General features: G+C 35.2%; 1 protein-coding gene and 1 non-coding gene across 2 annotated transcripts in view; both read right to left on the minus strand.

The window, feature by feature from the left end:
• utrn (utrophin) overlaps positions 1-5,696 on the minus strand; it is a 341,497-nt gene extending 335,801 nt beyond the window's left edge. The window contains exon 1 of the mRNA XM_073822647.1: positions 5,511-5,696. The gene's annotated coding sequence lies outside the window, so the exon portion shown is untranslated. The remainder of the gene's footprint in view (positions 1-5,510) is intronic.
• A 5,343-nt stretch (positions 5,697-11,039) lies between these two features.
• Positions 11,040-11,122, minus strand: trnal-uaa (transfer RNA leucine (anticodon UAA)). Its single transcript has one exon. It is a non-coding gene; the product is annotated as a tRNA-Leu (tRNA).
• Positions 11,123-13,734: the final 2,612 nt, after the last annotated feature.

A 13,734-nucleotide genomic window follows, 5' to 3' on the forward strand; every position in this document is an offset into this window, starting at 1 on the left:
ACAGTAAAACTCAACTTATTAACTCGGGGGGAGTTGGAGAATGAGCCTATTTCCAAAAAAAAAGTGGAATGTTCCTTTAATCTTTAAAGTGAACTTCATTGCACAGCTGTAGAGTTGAAAAATAATTAAAATATGACAAGGTTTTAAAAATGTGTTCATGACTATGAAGGCAAGTTACTGATTATCAAGAATATGATTAAGATGTCCTTGAGGAGAATTATCACTAGTTAGCTAACATTAGCCTAAACACCTTATGATAGCGTTTAGCTGTCAGCATTTAAATGTAACTACATGTGTAGGTACTCTCCTAAGATGACCAGACTCAGCATTTAAATTATATGTTGTTAAATAATATGAAACTGAATGTTCATGCCGCTATAATTATTTACGATGTTGCAATTAGGGTTGGGTCGATAGACGATGCTGAGCCACCATCGCGATCCTCCGCCCCACCCCCGCTGCAGTAGCAACCGGCTTGGGAAAAACACACACATAATCACACAATATATTATAGCCAAATGAAATGCATGCTTTTAATTTCCGCATCTTTATTTTATTATTATTATGAGGAAATAATAATAAGGAAGTTGTTAGCGATCACAATACAAATTACAGTGAACCCCAAACGAATTACATAAACTGGTTCGTTTACATTAATAAATGAGGCATACAAAAACAGCAGAAAAAAAAAATCAAAATAATTTGAATTAAATTAGATTAAATAAACTACACCAAATATGCCTTTTTCATGGTTTTACCATAACGAACAGAGCTTGGAACAAAACAAAAAACAAGAGAATATATTTTTTTCCATCGAAATACGAACGTACAATACAAAGCCTAGTATACAAATAACAGTTTATCATTCAAATACATTGGGAATATGGAAACACTTGAATTTGTGCCGAATTACAGAGGTACGTGAGCCCAACGCCTGCTATTTTTAGTTTCGCTTTGTTTTGGTTTCTTAACTTTATATATTTTGTTTCATTCCTGTTCTGTTCTTACATTTAAATGATTCGTTTTGGAGTCAGGGTAATAACTTATAACTATGTTTATAGTGTTTATAATATTTGGCTTGATTTAGTATTATTTCTTATATTACACTTTCTCTCTAAACATTCCGCTGCTCATTAAAAGCGTTTGGAGAGAGTGGGTTAAGCAGTAAGCAATCATTGAGGGCGATTTTGGACTTAAAAAAGCTGACTGGTCAAAAATATGTTAAGGACCAACACACATCCTTCAAATACATCTACATAAACACGAGCTTGCTCTGTCTTGTACGCATGCACGCACGCACTGTGATGATCTAATGCACTTGTTAATTCGGCTCAAATTAAGCACTGGTGGAAACGGTAGGCTACAATTAATTAATTCGTTATGAATTAAATATTTAACAACAACCACCTAGGGCTGGGCAATATATCGAACGATATTGTGATGCGCGTTTAGTCAATGAAGCCGGTGCTTTGATTAGTAGTAAATCTCCATCACGTGCGTTCCGCTCAGGTTCCGCTGGAGCGGCAATTGATACACAGAGACGTAAATCTCTGACAAGCTACGCCATATCGAGCTAAATATCGAATGCGATGTCTGTTTTACATGACAACACAACTGTCAAGCGAAAAAAACTGTAATGTGAACTTGCAACTTCTAACATGATGTGATCTCATTCCGATCTGGATTCCAACTCCAAAACAATTCAGATTAACAGCATGTCCTAATGACACACGCCGCAATATGCGATAAGAGGTATCTTTTCTATGTTAATTGGAGTTTTTGTCCTAACTAGCCATGACAGCACAAAATTTCGAATTTAGAAAAGGTTTCCATGTCTGTGTCGTCGTGGCTGGAACAACATAATTCAAACGATGACAATTCCCAGATAGCACACGTACGTCTACAAGATGTCTGTTAAAGATCTCTTGATCTGGAAAGCATCTGCTGTGTAGAAAAATCTGTAAGATGTCAGTTTTACATACATTTTAATTCATAAACATCTTAAAGACATCTAATAGACGTCTATTTGACATCTGATTGGAAACATCCAATAGACGTTTTGCAGATGAGCAAACTACATAAAAAAAAGTCTTGCAGATGTAAATCCAGACTTCAAATAGACGTCTCCGAGATGTACGTGTGCCATCAGGGTTATAATCTCAGGCACTGATTAAGTGCTTCATTCAATGTTAAAAGTGTCTAATGTGAGTTTGACTATCACACTGTGTGACATTTATGCCATACTGAAAGAAACGAGATCAGATCTTGAAAATACATTTAAGCAAACAAATACGTTAAAACTGTGAACTCAATGCGAACCAACAAATACTTTCTATGGCAAAGATGGTATCAGTCACTCAGTATAAAAAGTAGGCACGCACCGAATGTTCGGCAAACAAAATTAATCGCCCAAAAATAACAAAAAAGCACTTTCGGTGCTCGGCTGAATAAGCGAAAAGGGAGAATAAATTTTACTGAAAAATTACGTGACACGATCAAATAGAGGCACACACTAATGCAGCAAACATGTCGGCAGTGTGAGAAGAGAAAGGGTTGGTTGTTGCTGGTTACTGTATGATGACTGAAATCACAATAAGTAAACCATTAGTAAATAAACTACAGAATGTTATGTTGTCTAATACACGCACAAATTGTATTTATTCTGACAGCGCTGCACAAGCTCCTTAGCTACGGTTCAAAGTCAGCAAAAAGTAGTACTGAGGTCTTTTTGTGGGTTTCCGCCAAACTAAAAGTCAACATTCATAAATGCTAACATTGTAATTTTACTGTTATTCTTTAAAATAAAATAAAAAAAGACAAATATAATGATAACAATCATTACAACAGCTCTATTAATACATTTCTTATAACATTCTCCTTTACTCAGCAAGGCTGCATTTATTTGTACATTAAAAAAAAACACATGCCTGATTCAAGAAGGGGGTCTTAAAAATGGCCAAATAATGTTATTTTACTAACTTATCAATTTTAAGTTAAATTGTGCTTTGTTGGTAGGCTATAATGTCTACTAGAATGGTAAAAATGTTCAGTGTTAAGTAAATATTTTTAAATTGTTGTTTTGTAATTTATTTATTTTTAAAGCAAGACAAAACTGTAAAAAGCACATATTGGCTATTTCATTTATGCAATGGTGAATAAAAACAGGCAAAATACATGGGGGACAAAAAAAAAACACATGAAAAAACGTGTTCGGTAATCAGCTGTTGGCCCAGTGTTTAATTTTGTTCGGCTTCAGCCAAGAATTCTCATTTCCTTGGTGCATCCCTTATAAAAAGATTTAATATTCATGAATTAGACTATAAACTTGTCCTTTTCGTTAGGATCGCAGCGTGCTTCTCGCTTCTGAATGGCTGTAATATCTGAGTGACTCCCAAATTGCTTGTCGCTGGAATCATGTCACAACTTATTTCATGCACTACAGATTAAAAATATTAATTTGAGGGTGTTATATTTCCATGCAATCCTATGCAACAAATCAGTTCACGTACATTACATCATTCTTCACTTAAGTCAAATTAAATTTGCATTAAATGATTTGACAAATTCCGATGACAAATCTCATCCTCACATTGGGTAGTGCAAATCAGATGGCTTACTGCACTCAGAGATAAAGTATGTGTGCTGAGAGGCTGCAGAGAGTTAGCGATGTCTCAGACTGACCTGGATCAGGGAAATCTAGAGTGAGATCAACAGGGCAGGTGAAAACATCGGCCTTACAGCAGCAACAGGCAGATGCACAATCAGGACTGAGATGTTATCACCATATTAAGCACCCACACCAAAGAACACCCATTAGAACGAGGGTGGGACCAATTACCACACGAGAAAAACCAGGTCCTTTGTTTGTGTGTGTGTGTGTGGAGGACAAGTTGTAACAGGAGCTGTCACCCAGCCAAACAGGTGACCACGCATTCATTCTGTAGCTCCCCCCACATTCCTGCCCTCAAAACACGCTCACGGATCAGGTCCACCAACACCAGACTTCTCAAAGCAGCACTTCAGCAGCTGATGGACACCATGGCTAGCTGCTGATGTCACTGATTGGTAATGAGGTAATGAGCAGGAATGTTGAGAGTCGCTGGAGAGAATAGAAGCACGGCCCCCTCTGATAATTTACAGCACGTCTTGTCCAAGAAAGGCTTCAGCTTTATAAGTTAATGTGCTGGCATGCAGCTAGTGAATGACGTAGAAGTCTAACTTTAGATTCCTGCAAAGAAAACTTTGTGCCCCTTTTTCCCAACTCCCATCCAACCAAAAAAGACTTGTACGTGCATTCTTGCATGAAGGGTTTTGTTTATGCAAGTAGACATGCAACAGCCAATAGCAAGAATGACAAAAAAGCCAACATCTAAGAAAAAAAGAGAAATTTTTAGAGGCAAATCTTACTTGCCAAACAATCTGCATTGTGAGGGAACCTTAAAAAACCATAACACTGACCCTAATAGTCATTAATTGGGATTAATTGGGAATTGGGATAAATGACTCTAATCCCAAACAACCTTAAAAGAGTAGTTCACTTTGAGAACAAAAATGTACAGACAATTTACTCACCCCCTTGTCATCCAAGATGTTCATGTCTTTCTTTCTTCAGTCGTAAAGAAATTATGTTTTTGAGTAAAACATTTCAGGATTTCTCTACTGTTTGAACTTCCAAAATGCAGCTTCAAAAATGATGGGTTCTTTTCTAAAAAAAAAATAATTACAATTTATAAACTTTTTAACCTCAAATGCTCGTCTTGTCTAGCTCGGCAAGAAGAGCATTTGAGATTAAAAACTATATAAATTTTAAATGTTTTTTTGAAAATAACCCATCATTTCGCTAGATAAGATTCTTCGTCCTCAGCTGGGATCATTTAGAGCCCTTTGAAGCTGCATTTAAACTGCATTTTGGAAGTTCAAACTTGTGGGCACCATAGAAGTCCATTATATGGAGAGAAATCCCGAAATGTTTTCCTTAAAAAAAACACCATATATTCACTACTGAAGAAAGAAAGACATGAATGACAGGGGGGTGAGTATATTATCTGTAAATTCTTGTTCTGAAAGTGAACTACTCCTTTAACACTGACCCAAACCCCACTTAAACCTATAGCCAAGCCTAACTCTAACTAAACCAACTCCACATAACCACAGATGCGACCCTAACTAAACCTAAACTACTCTAGCTTTTACTAACTCCAACCTTAGCAATCCGAGATCACTCCAAGTATGTTTATTGAGTTTCCCACAACACCTGAATCAAACTTCTAACTTCTAGTCATTTTAAATCAGATAGACCATTAGAGAAACCAAAAGAGCAAATAACACTTAGCAAAAGCACTTAAAACGCTTTAGAGATAAATCGCCTCCATTCATCGGTTTGTTTATTTATTTAGTTAAACTTGTTTGGTTAATTTGGTCAGTCGTGTTCAGGCGCCCAACACTCAAACAAACACATCAAAGTTTTGTAAACATGTGTAAGTGTGATCTTTAAAAGCGGCAGCTCTCACCTTTGCGTGATGAATCTCTCAATGCGGTACTGTGACTTTGTATCATTGCGTAAATAATGAATTATTGACTCTTATTACGGCATGTTCAGAGCTCCACACTTCACAAGCAACTGGCAGCTCGTCTAATGCTCCAGATCTCTCCTCAATGCCTTCACGGGAGATTCACAACTCCATCCAGGAAACATCCAAGTTATCCAACTCGATTGTTTTGGCGCTCCTGGAGTATTTCAGCTCCGCCGCAAAGTTTCCTTTACTCATGAATAACAAAAGAAGAGTTACAGCGCGTCCTGAGCCACTCCAGCAGCTCCGCCCACACTCGCAGCAGGAATGATGGACACGTGACGTCACGAGATGCGAGCTCGATCCAGCCGTGTCTGTTTGAATGACGAGCGCGTCCCCGTGTGGAATCGTGTGGACGCGCTAGTCGTTCAAATCACAGCAAACTTCATATAGCCTAATATTTGCGAAAAGTCACTGAACAAGATCAGTATAAAATGCACTGGATGAAGTCAGTTTCAAAATTCCAGTTATTGTATTATTATTTTTTTGACATATTAGAGTAAAATACATAAAACAAAAACAGTGTATTTTTTACCATTTTTGGGGGGGCTAAATGCTGTATAAAACCAAGGTAATTATATATGTGTATATAAATCCCTCTGTAAAAAACATTCAAGATATAGACAGGAATACAAATGTGAAGTTTGGTGTGTGTAAGTACAACTAAAGTGGAGATTTATGGCTCAGTGTAGGAAAAAAAATATTTTTGGTAAAACAGACTTTAAAAATATGCATTTTAATTGAAATCTATTGACACAAATAGATAAAGTGCTATAAAAAAACACTTAACGCCCAGCAAACACAGAACGTTCCCATATGGTTCCCATTTGGTTATTTTTTGGGAACCAAATGAGAACGTTCTAGGAACGTTCCCTGTAGGTTCTCTTTTTAATAACCTGCAGAGAACGTTCTGGGAACGTTCCCTGCAGGTTATTTTTTGGTTTAATTTTATAACCTAAAAGGAACCTTCCCAGAACGTTCCCTGCAGGTTATTTTTAGGTTTTATTTTTATAACCTAAATGCAACGTTCCCGGAACGTTCTATTCACGTAAAGAAAACTTTCCTGGCAAACCAATAGGGAACGTTCTTGGGAATGTTCCGGGAACGTTCTGGGAACCAAAAACTAACTTTCCCAGAACGTTCTGGGAACCAAAAATTGTTAGCTGGGCAGTGTCTTTTGGGTGTTTTCTTTCTAACAGTCTGAAAAACACTTTATGAAACACCAAAACGCACAAAATCTCAAACTTGACAGGTGCATGAAAAAACGCAGTGTCCCCGTGTGGAACATTGTGGACGCGCTCATCGTTCAATTACAAAGTTACAGCTTAACCGTCTATGACCTTAACGTGCAAACTCTGTTTTGCTGTCTTATTCCGTGGATTTTTTTTTTTTTTTTTTTTTTTTTGGTTTTTAGAAACTTAGCCTAATATTTGCGAAAATGCACTGATGTATAAGATCAAATGCACTGCCATGTTACATATATGTTTAAAAACAACAATATATTTTAAAAGCAATATATAAATAGGATATTTAGAGGCCAAAGATGTTGCAATATTTTATTCCTAGAGTAAAAGGATTTCCGGACATTCACTAATTTCGTTTTCAAATCAAAATTGAAATCTTACCTGTTGTTATCTATTAGTTTAAACATTTTTGTACATTATTGTTTAGGCTTATTTGGGTTCCTTATATTTTTGTGTAGCCTAATTCCTAAATGTTGTAATTAATAATTAACAGACTGTCACACCTACAGACTGTATTTAGTGTGTGTGTGTTTTCCCCTCAATCCTTGTCGGTCTTTGATGTTACCACCCTGTGTTTCCTGAGTTTCCCATTGGATTTATTAAATACCTTCCGTTTTACATCGTCGTTGTTCGTGTGTTTCTGTGTGATTCGTGACACAGACTGGACCTAGACTGGTTTAAAAGACGAGCGCGTCCCCGTGTGGAATTGTGTGGACGCGCTCATCGTTCAAATGACAGCGTTACACCTCAACATCCAAACTTTGTTTTGCTGTCTTCCGTGGATTTTTGGTTTTTAGAAACTTCATATAGACGTTTTTCCTGAACACGGAAGTAAGTCCGACTCTTAACTGAAAGAATGCTTTGCATTTCCGGTCTGCATTGTTTCTAGTCAAATTAGGGTATATTCCGAGCTAATAAACTAATGTTAAACCTATTAAAATGTTTTCTTTTTATGGCTCTGGCTACATTAAAACAGATGGACGCTATTTGAATGGGTTCCTATGGAAACCATAACAGAAAAGCATTCAATCTGAGTTAGAATTCGTAATGGCAGCGCTCATCGTTTACTCAGGAAAAAGGTCTATAGCCTAATATTTGCGAAAAGTCACTGAACAATTCAGTTCTATTGTATTGTATTGTAATCAATGTATTTTAGAAGCAATATATAAACCTTTACAGGCCAAAGAAGATGCAATATTTTATACCTACAACGGATTTACAAAAATTAAATTGGGGACATTCACTAATCCCGTGGTCAAAACATAATTTAAATATCTATTAATGTAAACATCTATATTAAGGTTTTGTTTAGGCCTATTTTGGTTCCTCACATTTTTGTGTAGCCTAATTCCTAAATTTTGTAATTATTATTAACAGACTGAACCTAAATGGTTTAAATGACGAGCGCGTCCCCGTGAGGAAGCTTGTGGACGCGCTCGTCGTTCAAACATGCATTAACTTTGTTTTGCTGTCTTCCGTGGACTTTTTGGATCAGAAACTTCATATAGCCTAATATTTGCGAAAAGTCACTGAAAAAAAAAACACATGTTACTGACCAAATATTTACATTTAAATTTTAATATGACCAAAACTTGAGTTCAACTATCCACCCTTTTCTTCCTGTAAGAGTGGGCGTGGCTATGAGTAAATTTAATAGGTGTGGCTTCCGGTCTCATCTGCATCCAGCTACTTTTAACTATGCAAAACAGATGGTTTTGCTGCTTGATTTTGCAAATTGGCGTGTCTTACTATATTATTTGAATGTATTATACTTATGAACACACTGGTTTGTAGTGCTAACAGTTTTACCGTTTACTGCATGTTGTTATTCTTCCCTATAGGGGCTAATGAACCGGAAGTCTCACCCATTGGCTTCTTTCCGCGTTAAAGAGTAAGGTGGATATTGATCAGATAAAGCATTTATTTGAAAGGAAAATAGTCTGACAAAAATCCAAGTAGTCATGTGTATTAAATGAGATTTTTTTAATTATTTGGTTATATTTTAGACAGAACACAAACATGGGTCAGTCTGATTTATAAGATCTGGATGAAACGGACTGCCACATTACATACATGTATCTGTTTAAAAACAACAATATATTTTAGAAGCACTATATAAACATTTACAGTCCAAAAAAGATGCAATATTTTATACCTAGAGTAAAGGGACTTCCAAAATGAAACGGACATTCACTAACATAAGTGAAATCTTACAATTATCTATTAATTTAAACATTATAGTAAGTTTTTTTGTTCAGGCCAAATTGGGTTTTTCATATTTTTGTAACCTAATTCCCAAGTTTTGTAATTAACCCATAAGAACCCGGACCTATTTCTCCTTATAGGAAAATTATGAGGCATATAATACAGACCAAATGGACCACTTATAACATGTTTCTGCAGTTGTTTTTGAAATGCAACCCTTCTTTGTGAAAGATCTGTAATGTTACATATATGTCACATTGGGCGTTTATAATAATTTTTTCATGTTACACATATGTCACATTGGGCATTTATTTCAGAATTGAAAAAATTATATTTTGTCAGTTTTATTTGCTACATAACATTTTTTTTCTTTTTATTTGCTTTTCCATAACATATTTCAAAGCTACATAACTGTGACCATTACATTTTACAACAACTCTCTCGAAACATCAGAATTCTACCTTTTTTGGTATATGGTTGTTCATGTTTTTTTTTTCATAACTTGAACTAAATAAAAATAAATAACTACCTCACACTGGAGGTCAACATGTTAAACATGCACATAACATTGCAATAATTTATATATTGTGCAATAAAACTGTAACTATAAAAAAAGTTTCAAAATACATTTCATTAACAATTTATTTAATGTGACATTATTTTAAATGTTCTTTTTGTTAATATATTCTTTGAAATGAGCAGTAGAAAATATATAACACTAAAAAACTTTAATCAGCTAAATTAATTGAGCAGTTTATTAGCATTTTTCTTAATGTGACAAATATGTCACATCAAAATTCCACCTATTGTTTTAAGGGTAACAGCCCGATGTGACGTATATGTCACCACAATATCTTTGTAACTTGTTTTATATCAGTTTGTTCAAGAAATGTATTAAAATCAGGGTAAGTGTAATCTAGGATGTGTTATTAAAACATTAGAATAGTTGAATGGGTTGAAACATACCTTTAGTAACAAAAAAAAGCATCTTTAAAAATTGCTGACACTGCAACATGTGCTCACCATACAGTCCACCATTTTGGAAATGTTGCCATGACAACAAAAAATGCACACATTTTCATGTGACTGAACCTGGATGTTACTTATGTGTCACTTTGGGATTTCCTGAGTTGAAAATAAGGGATAATGCTTTAAAAAGACATTTCCAGATAATTACAATTGTTTGTGACACCCGCGTCACAGTGGGTCCTTATGGGTTAATTATTAACAATCACACGCTAACTGGTTTAAATAGTTGACTAAAGCCAGTAAATGTCAAACAGATAACAAAAACACACTACAAAAGAAAAAAAACATATAAGCTTAAGTAAAACTGTATCTAACAATTATTTTACATGTTCTAATTGTAATTTATATTTTCATATTCACAAATATACTGTATACTGTAATCACAACTTTTTGTTTTTACGGTTCAAATGTTATTTTATGTTTGTGCTTTTTGACAGTGGAAGTTAAGTATATCTAATTAGGCATATAGCATTTTAGACTTGCAAATGCAATAATTTTGTTAAAAACCGCGACTATCCACGGAAAACGTATTATTGTATATTAACCCTGGCCTGTAGCAACATACATATACTCATGTCATATTAATGTACACTTTGGTATGCATCTTATATTGCAAAACCATTACATTATATTATCTGAATTGTATTTACCACATGATTACCAACAGGAGGCAGTATAAGCCCACACATTTAACACAATGTCGAGTCCTTTTTAAAGTATTTACTTATTTGTTCTTTCATGTGTGTCCTGCTGTGTCCTACTTTATGGACATTATGCATGTGTTGGTCAGCAGCAGTCGCTTCATCTTCATCTCTCCATCCATCCAGAGCGGATCACAACATTTTTCCGTTCTGAATGTTTTGCATTCAATGAGCAGCGATTAAACATTTTTCTTTTCCTCTCAGCGTTTCTTTCGATGTTCTTATTTGACGTATTCTGTGCTGCAGTTTTCTTCGATCCTTATATGATGGATGCAAAAGTCAAAAGTCATTACCAGGAGTGGGGTTCGAACCCACGCGGACATATGTCCATTGGATCTTAAGTCCAACGCCTTAACCACTCGGCCATCCTGGTGAATGTACATCCCTTTAAAGCCTGAACACAATAAATATACAGTATTACATATGACCATTGCTTTCTGATGCTTATTTCATCCCTGTACGTCTGTCTGTGGCCGTTTGCGCCACTTCTTTAAGTTAACTTAATACTCAGAGCTGTATTTCATTTCTGTGCAGCTGCAAAGACTGACTGTTAGCATGCTAGCTAACTCACTTCCGAGAACCAAAACTGATGTGGTTGATAACAGCTTCAAAGATGAATACAAATTAAATTAATTTAATGCTTGCAGTTTTATAAACACGTTTTGTTTGCACTACCGTGATTATAGTAGTAGGATTGCTATCCGTTGGGTTAACAGTTAGCAAGCTAAAAACCTGCTAACACACTCATGCTCCTGACTAGCACTCCATCCAAACAGAGTTTGAGTTTTCAGTTAGCGTTTGTGTTATAAGGTATTTTTAAAAGTTACAAATACTTAAACATCCTTAATAAAATTTATTAATACTTTGCTAACATCTAGATCACTTCTGTTCACTTCCTGTTGTCAAATCTAATCGTAAAAAATCATGTGAATTTCTGAGGATAAAACCAATTTCACACTGGCAGTATTGCTCTGGCACTGGGACGATTAGCATCAGCTTGCTTTGCTTAACAGTGTTGCTAAATTAGGGACTACCCTGGAAAAAAAAACCAGCTAATACCAGCCTAGCTCGATGGCTACCCTTACAAAAATGTCCAGTGGTAATCCTGTGGTACTGCAACAGTACAACATAAATTTACCACACAACAAATGAGCATAGCTAAATATGACAGGATTACCACAGCACTTTCTGTTGTACAGTATCACAAGAATTTACCATTAAATGCTATATGTGGTTTTACTGTTGTTCTTTTTGTGGTAATACAACACAAGCTAAATATGACAGGATTACCATAGCACTGTTCTGCGGTACAGTATCACAAGAATTTACCATCAAATGGCATATGTTTTTTTTTTTTTTGTATGGTAAAACCAAAGTTTTGAAGTAGATATAATTATGATAGAATTATTACAGCACTTTCTGTTGTACAGTATCACAAGAATTTACCATTAAATGCTATATGTGGTTTTTCTGTTGTTCTTTTGTGGTAATACTTACACAAGCTAAATACGATGGATTACCATAGCACTTTTCTACTGTACAGCATCACAAGAATTTACCATTAGATGGTATAGGCCTATGTGTTTTTTCTTTCTTTTCTTTTTTTTTTTTGTATTTTTTTGTATTTTTTTTTTTTTTTTTTTTTTGTATGCTAAAACCAAAGTTTTGAAGCAGAGATAATTATGATAGGATTACTACAGCACTTTTTGTTGTTGTGCACTATCACAGGAGTACTTCGTCTTAAAGTCGTTTATCGCGTTTTGAATGCAAAGGTATAGCGGAATTGCGGCTGAGTGCCGGCTGGCCAGAAGTGAGCCGGCTCTGGCCCAGCAATGGTTGCCGGATTTGGCTAGCCTTTGGATCTGCGGATCTGACCCGATTCTGGTTGAGAAACGGCACATTTAGACACATTTTGCCCGACTATGGTCCATACCTGTAAGTCACAAAAATTCAGGTTTTACTCTTTGTGTGAATAATTGGTCCCCACAATGGAGATTAAAACACACTTAACTTAATTACAAAATTATTATTATTTTTTTTTTTATTATTAAATGCTTTAGAGATGTCAAACCTTTTCCCTGTCATTGTTATTTATTTAGTTGTATTACTATTTTAAATAATATTTATATAATTTTTTTAGGCCAACCATGGACTTTCTTTATAATTTAAAAATGTTCCCTTCCTCTAAATTATATAACACTTTCTGACTGTGTGTTTGTTCTGCACCCCAAAAATAGAATGGTATCTGTCTGTAACAGAGCTAATAAAATGCTTTCAACAGATTAAGGGTTTAGGAATTATGTGGCAAAAACTGATACCTCAGTATGACATGGTAAACTTTTGGCAAAATATGATTTTTAATGTTATAATCGTGATTTTATGGCCAAATACAAATCCAGAAGCAAAATTTAGTGTGTAGAATGAACCTATTGATCTTCTGCTGACATCTGGTTCTGAAATAAGTGAGTTACACTTTTGTGATATTTTATTAACTGATGAAGGCGCTGGCGGGAATAGACTCTTGAGGAAGGTTGGATCTGTGCTCTTAACTTTTCAACATCAGTCATCACTGGTTTCAAAGTAAGTGTTTTATATATATTTTAAATGTGTTTTAAGAAGGCTTTTGAAAAAAATGTGGTTGTTTCTAGTCTTCTTATGGAATAATTGTAAGACTGGAGTTCCATTACTGGAGCGTTGCAGTTTTACTGTACAATACTGCATTACAATTTGTGGTAGGTTTACATAGTAATGAACTGTAATGTTTTTGATGGAAGATTAAACTTTTTGAGAGATGTTCTGCATAGTAAAGTGTTATCATTACATTTGTACTACTTAAACTTTTTAACACGGCACTTGCTCTCTGCAATCTGACTTTGCTGCAACATGGAACCTTTGCATTATTGACACACTATTGCCCTGTTTATTACTGTAAAGTTACTTTGACACAACCTGTTGTGTAAATAACACACTGTATAAATAAACATG

Source organism: Garra rufa, chromosome 18 (assembly GCF_049309525.1).
Source record: "Garra rufa chromosome 18, GarRuf1.0, whole genome shotgun sequence".
In the NCBI taxonomy this organism is placed as follows: Eukaryota; Metazoa; Chordata; class Actinopteri; order Cypriniformes; family Cyprinidae; genus Garra; species Garra rufa.